At 41.4% G+C, this 10,862-nt stretch overlaps 1 protein-coding gene across 1 annotated transcript in view; it reads right to left on the bottom strand.

Annotated features, from left to right (window-relative positions):
* Window positions 1-10,351, bottom strand: part of RAB27B (RAB27B, member RAS oncogene family) — a 37,862-nt gene extending 27,511 nt beyond the window's left edge. Inside the window, exon 1 of the mRNA XM_088152708.1 lies at window positions 9,899-10,351. The gene's annotated coding sequence lies outside the window, so the exon portion shown is untranslated. The remainder of the gene's footprint in view (window positions 1-9,898) is intronic.
* Between the last annotated feature and the right edge of the window lie 511 nt (window positions 10,352-10,862).

The following is a 10,862-nucleotide window of genomic DNA, read 5'->3' on the forward strand; positions in this document are numbered from 1 at the left end:
GTAGTCATTAACTTACGACCATAATTGAGACCGGAACTTCCATCACTAAGTGATGTGGTCATTAAGTGAGTCACGCCAGACTTTATGACCTTTTTTGCCATGGTCATTAAGTGAATCACTGTGGTCATTAAGTGAATCCAGCTTTCCCCATTGACTTTGCTTGTTGGCAGCCCCCTGGGAAGGTCGCAAATGGTGATCACGTCACCCTGGGATGCTGCAACTGTCGTAAATAAATGCCAGTTGCTAATTGCTCGAATTTTGACTATGTGACCGCATGGATGCTGCAATGGTCTTAGTGCAAGATCCGGTCGTAGTCACTTTTTTCAGCGCCATTGTAACATCAAACAGTTGTTAAATGAATGGTTGTAAATCAAGGACTACCTATACATTCAGGAAGCTCTTAAAGAGAGAGTATACATTCAGGAAGCTCTTAAAGAGAGAGAAATCATCCCTTTCCTCTGTATTTGCTCTTGGCTCTGTGTTTCTGCATCAGCTCCGTTGCTTTTAAGCAGTGTCCTTTGGCCTGGCTGTGAAACAGTAAGTGGACCCTGCAGGGAGACAATCTCTAAACACCAAATTGCTCAGCAAGAGAGGGCAAGAGAATGGCAGATTTTCCTCCCAGGTATCTTGTTTTGCCACAAGTACCTCCTAAGTGCAAAAAATACTCCCTAAAGCTTTCCCAGTAGGTTAGGAAAACAAAAGGGGAGTCATAGCCTACCCACTTCAAAAACATGGCCCCACCTTCTGCAGATTTCAGGGCCAAATAAAATAAAAAGTGTAGCTTTTAGTCATGGAAAAGCTGGGTTCCTTGTTTTATATAAAATGTAGACTCCCCCACCCCCATTTGTTAGTGCCTGCAATGCACATTTAACATACATGACAAACAAACATAGTACTTATTTATATCCCCAACCACAATAAAAAAAAATAGTAAGTACTAAACAGCACTTACTAAACAGCAAGAGCTAGTTTGGGGTAGTGGTTAAGGCACCAGGGTAGAAACTGGGCGACCATGAATTCTAGTCCCATCTTGGGCACAAAACCAGCTCTCTCAGGCCTAGGAAGAAGGAAAGGGCAAACCACTTCAAAAAATCTTGCAATGAAAACTGCAGGGACTTGTCCAGGCACTCTCTAGGAGTCAACACTGACTCAAAGGCGCGCACGCACACACACATACACACATATACAAAGGCACTTAACATTACACAAAATGGGTAAAATCAATATATACCATAATATATTTACAATCACAAGGAAAAGAATATTATGCAGTTAAAAAAAAAGCCATCCCACCTACCATTTAACTTTACTAATATTATTTACATTAAAACAGCCCTCTCGCCATAAAAATGACATTTCTAACTGACCCTAAGCACTTTGAGGACCAAAGCAGACTTGATACTAACTGTAAGGAGTGAATTATTGTGTATATTCATGTAATGCGAACAGGAACTGTGAGTAATCCTGAGACATGAAAGTGTGAGAAGTTAACTATTTCTCTCTTGGCTATAAGTCTCTCTTTCCTGTAACTATTTTTTGCTTCTCAAAATAAGCTCTCACTGGTCCACATGGAGACATGATCTTAAAATGCACTAGCAGATTCAGAGAAGAGATATTTGGTGGTTCCTCAAACTTGCACATTGACTGCATTCATACAATTAATGTCACCATAGGAGAGGTTGTGCAGATGCCATGTACATGCCTGAAGGCAATGATGTATCGGGTGAAAGCAATTAACTGAAATGTTCTCATATAGACCAGACATTTTATGAAGAGAGGGCTCCAGATTTAGGGATTAGAGAAATGGTCTGGTCTGGATGTGTCTGTCCTTCCTCTGAACACTTTAGAAGTCCACCTGGATTCAAAACTTTCATCAAGGGTACAAGTGGTATTCACCAGATCAGGGAGTAAGGGTATGTTACTGGTCCCCCCCCCCATTAAGGAGGTTCATCTGGGACCTAGAAAAAGGGCATTCTCCGTGATGGCTCCCTCCCTATGGAACATCATACCCCCAGAGATAAGACTGGCCCCCACCTTGATACTCTTCCAAAAGGCCCTGAAGACCTGGTTTTGCCAGCAGGCCTGGGGACCCCAGATTGATATAGAGCCCATCCAATGGCTAGTCTGAATGTGTTGTTGTCACCATGGGGTGGGGGGGTGTAGTGGGTTTTGTATCTGGGGTCTGCTTTTTGTAAGTCACACGGAATCATAATATGTGAGTTGGGCAGCTATATAAATTTGTTTAATTACCAGTCAATCTTCAAGGAAATCAACCCTGACTGCTCATTGGAAGGATTGATAATGAAGCTCAAGCTCAGATACTTCGGTCACCTAATGCAAAGAGAGGACTCTTTGGAGAAGACCCTGATGCTGGGAAAGATTGAAGGCAAAAGAAGAGGATGGCAGAGGATGAGATGGTTAGATGGCATCACTGAAGCAACGAGCATGAGACTGAGCAAACTCAGGGAGGCAGTGAAGGACAGGAAGGCCGGGCACGATGTGGTTCATGGGGTCATGAAGAGTCGGACACGACTTAACAACTGAACAACAACAAAGCTTCAATGGGAAAGAGGAAGACTATACTCAGTTTTGGCACCAACTAAAACTTTTGCTGCATTGAGATAGCCACACTTTAGTTATACTTGCCGTTATATCCTTTTGAGTTCACACCCTCCTAAATAATGCAGACACATACTACTGGCTATATTTTAGTGTCACTTACTTGCTATTTCATTTTGTCATTATTTTTACATATTTTATAAATATTTATATTTTAACATTTGATTTTTGTTTATCTCTTGTGAGATTGATCTATCTCCCAAGGACAGAAGGAAAGGCTGAATCATCTAATCCCACATCTGTATACTATAGATATTTACTTTTTATTCACCAGAAAGGCAGAACAGGTTGTGAGAGGCCTATTTTTTTTTTCCATACACCAGAGTTAAAAAGTAGATGACAGCTGAGACATCCCTGGAAGATAGGTGATGGCAGTGGGAAATACCAAACCAATATCCCAAAGCAGGAGATAGCTCCAGAATGTGAAGACCCAGAGGGCTTCTGTGAGAGAACTTCTGACATTCTAGCTTTCCACTCAGTTCTTTGCTACAATACATTAATCTTAAACAAACAAACAAAGAAAAGAACAGGTGCTAGTTATGCAATCCTGCATACAACATTCATATGTATGTATGTATGTATGTATGTATGTATGTATGTATGTATGTATTGGGAGAGAGAACTCTATATCTGCCTCATAAAGCTACCTTATATCCATGATTTCTTGCTTACACAATCATGGAAGTAATAAAGCATGTTTAAATTTTAATAAGCAGTACTGTCTTAGCTTTGGTATTTTAATAGGAGAATTATGTTCAATCATCAAATAGTGCCCATAGCAACACAACTGTTGCTAAGAGGAACTCATATTCACTGAACTCTGCACAAACAAGTAAAGATTTTGTATAAAGGTAGCTCCATATTCCTCAAACTATTGCTTTTTCAACCTAGGTTCAAAGGAAGTTTTTCAGAGGTCACAATCATAGGGTTTTGTTCCCATCCCTAACCCCTGCCAGTTACTTTTCATCCTTTGCTATGGCAACTAGCCCAGGAAGTGAGACAGGCCTGGCTTAGAAGTCCACTAGTTTGTACAATGTGTTCCTTCCTTCTTACTTCTTCTCTGCTATCTCTTGTCATGTCCTAGTTTCATGCTGAAACATGGACCATTCTTCTCTTACCATAGTCTTGACTCCAAAAAGAAGTACAGGCACAAGACCCATAGATGACCCACGTGCAGTAGAAGCGAGATGAAGCAATGGAACCCATTGGTCTAACCCAGCGTTTGTCAATCTTGGCAATTTTAAGAGGCGTGGACTTCAACTCCCAGAATTCCCCAGCCAACCATGCTGGCTGGGGAATTCTGGGAGTTGAAGTCCATGCATCTTAAAGTTGCCAAGGTTGACAAACACTGGTCAAACCAATCCTGGTGATTTACATGAGAAGATCTTTTTTCCCACATCATTCCTGCATTCTGAATACCTATATCTGGATATCAGTTACCAATCTCTTTTCCAGTATATTCAGATGAAAAAGGTAGGTAGCAGCACTCCTGACTTCCAGTCTGAACATTTCTATCCAAATCGTACATTTGTATAGCACTAAATAACCCTCTGCCTCATTACCCAATGGCAGTTCTTATAGCAGCATTGTAAGGTATTATCGCTTATGGTCAAATGGAAGCGGTGAGGTGAAAAGAGACCGGCTCCCTACAGGTTTCATGGCAGAGATTAGACTCAGATTGCGCACTTCATAACCTGAGTCACTTCATCATTGTGCTACGCCACTGAATACGTTTACTTGGGAGTAAAATACTGATTTCAACAGAATTTCTCTCGGTGCAGTATATTTAGGAAAGTACTTGCAGAAACTTCTCATTAAGCACAGTAGCACAGGTTGTCAGTTGCAACTGAATCAACAGGAACAGGCAAAATGCAATTTTGAAAAATCCATCCTATATAACAAAATTTATATCCCAAATCTTACAAAAAGAAATGGGTGAGGGGGAAACTACATTCCATTAAATGCAGTTTGCTTTAAACAAAAAACAAAAAAAACTAGAACCCTCCTATCTGACTCAATGTTGGAGAAGCAGAAGGTTGAACTCCTTCTGTCTGTCACACGGTGTCACCCAAAAGCTGCTCACAGGAGCTCCTCTCCAGGAGAAACAGCAATTTGGAGACAAGGAACCACTGAGTCATAACACGAAATGAAAGGATTAATATTGCACTGAGTTCAGCATGACACATTTTCTAGGAGTATGCAGTGTTTCAGCTTTGAAGGACAAGATGTAATTCAGAGCTCGCATGGATGCACACGCTCCTGTTGAGGACACTTCAAACCAAGCAAGGCATTTCCCAGGATCACATGGCAGCTGCGCATGCCCGAGGGAAAAAACATACAGCTGCTTGAAGGGGCTGAGCAAATTCTGGATTATGCAAACTCTGGGTTACATTTTGCCTTTTGAATCCCAGCGCTGCTCTTGTCAGATGAATGCACGGGAGAGTGTAGCCCCAGTATATCACATACTCATATTTATCCAAAAAGAAGAGAATTCTGAACTGAAAATGATTCTCCTTAAAAAAAAAAAAAGAATATAAAAAGAATATGAATATAAAAACATATAAAAGAGACAAACATTATGAGTAACCACGCATAGGAGTACACTATACAAGAATTTATTTAGGATTTCACTTGAAGACTTTCTTCCAGGGCACCTATTGATACCAACACTTTCAGACAACAGAAAAAAAAAAAAAAAAAAGAGGTGGGTCTGTAACTTTTTGGTTCAGTGGAGAACAGTTTTGATAATCCCATCAAAACAGCTCATGTAGTGGAACTTTTTAAAGACAGGTCAATATCCTGAAATTCAGAACAATCTCCCTTGAGAGTATTAATAGCAGAGCTTGAAGCACAGCAAAATCAATATAAGAATGCCATTAAAATGAAATGTGGCTATCCATTTACTGCACAGAATTCATTTGCAAGAAAATGAGGATTTGTTGGTGTGGTAAAAGGAGTTAATCCCAACTTAATGCACACAATGAAGGGCAAAGATGAAAAACGCAGCGGTTAAACTGTTGAAACAATGCTAGCTTGTCTTTCTCATACACAAACAGGTGCTTAAAAAGTGTGACTGTGCTGTTTCAGTCACATTGGCTTTTCCTGCAGAACGGACTTCCAATTCAGCTTCTCCTAACCAAAAAAAAAAAAAAAGTCACTAAAATGTACACGCATGATGGCCAGATTCAGCGGTCTGAAAAATGGTTCTCAACCTAGAAGGCTTTGACATAAAAAAATGAGTCACAACATTATTTCCTTTAGGTTGTTATAAAATCTACTATGTGGACTACCTGAAAATAAAATGATGAAAATGAAAGCAGGATATGAGCAATGCAGAATCACCAGTGAAAAGCAACAGATCGCTGGTTGCTTAAGTAGATGGAAGTAACAGTTACAAAATCTAGATGGTCAAATTTCTATTAACTTCAATATGTGCAGGCTATAACCCAATATAATGTTCCAATTAGAAGAGTATCAACAGCACCATCAAAATAACCCAGCAACCCAAATTGTACTCTTTGTCCCCACAATGCTGATTTGGTTTCATTTCCAAGCCATGTTTTACTCAGCTTTATCTTGCTGTTTTCAGTATCACAAAGAGTCCCAAAACAGCAAAATGGAGTGGAAGTAAAAAGGGCCAAGACGAGACATCATTGACTTTGCAACAAGAGTTGGATTCCTCTGCTAAGGATGATATTAGGTGTGTCCATAGGTTACGGTCAAAAAAGTCACGGATGGCAGCCACGACAGTGCAGTACAAGCTGCACCTTTTTAATAGTCATTTTATTAAAAATTACAATTAAAAGGATAAAAACTAATACAAACTAAAAAAAATAAAATAAAAAATAGAAAGTGCAGAAAAGAAACAAAATAGAAAAATAGAAAAGAAAAAATAATATATTAAAGAAAAAGAAAAGAAATATATAAAAAAATGACTCCCCCTTCATCACAAGTATAAACAATTTTAGTAACTTATCACTTTCTCTTAAAATACAACAAATTCCCTCTTCTTCTCACATCCCATCTCTTATCTATAAACAAATCCTTTAAAAACTAGTCATTTCAGGCCTGATCAGCAAAAGTCCATTAAGGGTTACCAGTGATAACATTTTAACCTTGATCAAATACACCAACTTCATATTCCTTCCTTTTACTTTTAACAATCTTGATCTTTAGTCCCTTCAAATAAATATCCTAGAACTTGATTTCTTTTCATTTTTTCTTTGTCCCTTCTCACAAAATTCTTCAAAGCTTTAACAAGTTTCTTTTGTAAATCCAATATAGGAAAGTTATCCAGGCCACTCTTTCGGTTTGTTATTTATATATCCCTTCTAATTATTAAGACATCAGCCTGTTTCATTTATATGTCCAGTGTAGCATCTTTTTTCCATGTCATTCTTGTAGCCTGTCATTTTTAAATCCACTTTCAAATCAATCTAGGTCTTGTCCAGTAAAACTTGTTCCTGTTACACAACATCTTTTAAGCCCAGGCTATCAATAGAGGCAGACACTCTTAAAATTAACTTCTGGGTCCATTGTTCAAAAATATCCTTCAATATATTCAATGTTAAAATATTTCACTCCATTCTGTATCACTAAGTGAAATGTAAGTGTTCTTCTCCTTTAATTGTAATCTTTAGTTCCTTCTCATGTCCAACCTTCAAAGTCTCATCCTATAATGTTTTTATTTAAGAGAATTCAAAACAAAAGCATTTTCCCATTGGAAGGATTCACAATCTTATTTCAAATCCATGTGGACCCTTAGTCCATTTGTAACTTTCCAAAATCAAAGTTATAATCACCCTTTTGCTGTTTATTCCAAAAGAATTTTTTTTTAGGTCCTTAAATTTGTATTTAAAACTTCTTTAGCTAAGGATTGAAGGAAACTCACCAGTGCTGTAAAACTTGTTGATCCAAAGGTTCCTAACAACTGAAAAGCAGTTAACAAGCAATTTCCAAAAGTGATTAGAAAAGGAAATATGCAGACTTAGTCTCCTTTCAAAGGCACCAACCGCACTTTGAGCAAGATGGCTATTCCCTCATCTCCCAGAGCTCTAAACCCACCAGAGACCACTGTCTTGCTGTCTCCTCATGAGGACCAGCTGTCTGGAGCACCTGTGGGCAATTTCAAGTCCTCTCCTTTTCCAGAGAGGAATTACGAAGAGCCGTTCTACTCACTGCCTCTTCATTCCACCACAGTCATTGGGTCTGTTTTTAGTGGAGCCGTCTTCAGTTTGCCATTTTTCCCCAGAAGTACCTACAAGCTCCACCTTTCGTATGTTCTGTATGTGACCATCATGACTTTTTTGACCATACCCTTTGGACACCTTTGGATGAGTTGCCTTTACTTTTCCTAATGCCATTTATAAACACATTTTTCAATGCTGTAGTTCCTCATTTAATCAATCTCCTGATAACCCAACATCTTGACTTAGTTTTTGAGGCAAGGTCTACTGATTTCAGAGCAACTTACAGGCATTCAGCCGCCTCCTGGATTCACAAGTCATATGATGTTAGGCTCTGGAACTTTATCAGGGCTAGGAGTATCCACAAGGGTAGATAAACATTAAAAAAAGATGGGGCTTTGAATATGCAGTCATAGCACCCATCTTGACTTTTCTGACATCACTGGTCCCCCTACCCCCTGCCATGCCCCTCAAGATCCTAGACTGGCTTTTCAATTCAAAGTGGTAGAACTAGGACATTTTGTCCTAGTTTAATTGTTTAAGTGTTAATCCTGTTACTCATCACCGAAGTCTTTAACGGATTTTCTCCTTCTGCTATTCTAGGAATTACCATGTGATAACTTTGGGGAGTTACAAGGGTTGTCTACATCTGCACTAAGCCATAAGGTGGTTGATTAAGTGCAACAGGTGAACCCACTACAATATTTGTAAATCGTAGTTTGTGGCTGAGCCCTGCCACTACAGCTTGGCTTGTTGTACAGACTTTATTAAAACAAATCACAACTTATTGTGGGAACTTCTTTATAACTGCAAGTGCCCAAACATAGGTGTTACTGAAATCAGCCAGTTAATACGTTAGTAGTAATAAAGAAACCATTTCATTTTGAAGCACTTAAACATAAACTGATGTACAGTATATACGTCCTGCAGTATAATGCTATGCTAGTTTACTCAGAAGAAAGTCTCACTCGTTTCTAAGGTGGATATACTTTCTGTGACAGCATCATCTACCTGAAGGGCTCAACAGGTCCAAAGAGTCATAACAACAGACTGAAACTGACCATTGGTTACTTGGCCACTGTCTTCCCTGTTACACCAACATATTGCATTTTCTATTAAATAAGGGTGGCTACTTTTAGATTTGCATCAACATATGTAAATCAGCATATGCAATTTTTAAGGCAAACTTGTGCCTTCTTTTAATTCTCTCGTGGGCATGGCAATCCTCCGTTATTTAGGCACTGTGCTAGAACAGTGCTCAAAAGTGCAGCTGCAAGCTGTACAGACCTCGTAACATTTATGATCCTGGCTCATAAAAGATACAGCAAGCCAGGATGACATGGCTTCTGGTATATTTAGCAGCTTAAGAGAGTGGGAGGAACCAAGCAGGTGCAAATATACCGCATGCCTTATTCACAGTAAACCAGGATTTGCATGGCTTCCAAGCACCGTAAACAGGGATTACAACCTAACTCACCTTTTGACTATAACACGATTCCATACTTCTGCTGGTTTATTTAAAGTAACCGCAACACTTCCTGTACACATCAGCAAAGATCACTATCGCGAAAACGAACAGCCCTATCACTAAAACAGTTGAACAAGACAGCTATGGTTAGTAACGCGGTAATTCTGAGTTAGTTGAAGTAATTTCTCCAAGGAGCTAGAAGAAGCAGGGGCGCCTGGTGTTTTCAAGTTCCTCTTTAAAATGCAGCAACAGGCTACCGGGGGCGGGGGACCGCTCTAAATCCTTGCGGGCTCCAGCTTGTATGGCAGGCGAGCCCCGCGGAGCCACGAGCAAGGTGCTTCCCGCTCTTCCTGTAAAAATGTGCCTCGGAAAAACTTTTCCACGCGCAGCTCCAGCCTGGCAGAGCGGCCGCGCACACATCACGCGCACCCCCAAATGGGAATTGCCCAGAACGCCAGAAACACGCACACACGCACCCCTTTTCGCCGCATTTTAGCTTTCCCGTCGCTGCGCCCCTCGGGGCCCGGTTTCCCCTCAGCTAAGGCACCGAGCGATTCAGACGGGCACGTCCCGCGGCCGAACCGAAGACCCCGACTCCGTCATCTCCCTCTTGGGACAAACTTACCCTTCTTTGGCTCGGCTGCCCGGCTGCAAAGTTCTTCTGCCGTCTTTCCCGGATCCCCGCAGCGGCCTTTGAAAAGGGCGAGGGGCGCAGCGGAGGGAGAAGATGCGCCGGGAGGGTCGGGGGACCTGAGCGGCCGAAAAGTCAGTTGGCTTTTAACTTGGCACCGCCCTCGGCTCAGGGAAGCTGCTGCCTCGAGAGGCCGCTGGGAAGAAAAAGGCGTTCCCTTCCGAGCGCCGTACAGATGTGGCGGAGGTAGCCCGGGAAAGGCGAGCGGGTGACTCACCGGCGTGCATTGTTCGCCGCTAACGCCCGCTCTGCCCGCGCTGAAAACTTCGCACCTCTTCCTGTTCCTGGTGGGGCCAACTCAGAAGTTTCCGTCGTCGAAGGAAAAACGGAGACGGGCGGTCGTCGTTCTGAAGGTTGGCTGAGGGATGATTTTAATGCCGCACATGGAGAGACCTGCTATGGTGGATGTCTGCAATTCGGACGTATTTATATTGCACTTGACAAATGCATCGCGTTTATCGCTTTTATTCCCCCCCCCCCCCCCACCATCACCACCACCACCTGATGGAATGAATATGGCCACAGGAATCACTTGGCTGCATCTCCCACCAAAAGGCAACAGCTAAAATAAAATAGAAACCAAACCAGCTCTTCTGGCTGTCAAACTGAACAAGATATTTACTCATGTCGAAGAGGACAAGGAAGTAAATACTGGCCCTGCCCCAACTTTTCTTTCATGCCGCGATTTAAGTCCCTGGCCTTCCCACCTGGTGTGGCAGGATCTGAAGCAGGTCACTCTTTGTGTTTTCTTGCAGGCGGGGATCTGCCCTGCTACAGCCGCGTCTCTGGACATGTAGTAAGTTCCATTCGCCTTCAAGTGGCCATCGCAAACTCAAGGGTCGAATGAACGAAGCCGATCTGGCCTTTAAATAGGAACAAATATCTTCTGGCACCATGC

Source organism: Python bivittatus, unplaced genomic scaffold (genome assembly GCF_059951505.1).
Source record: "Python bivittatus isolate LINGU-HERP-01145 unplaced genomic scaffold, Pbiv_v1 ctg000570_np1212, whole genome shotgun sequence".
Classification (NCBI taxonomy): domain Eukaryota; kingdom Metazoa; phylum Chordata; class Lepidosauria; order Squamata; family Pythonidae; genus Python; species Python bivittatus.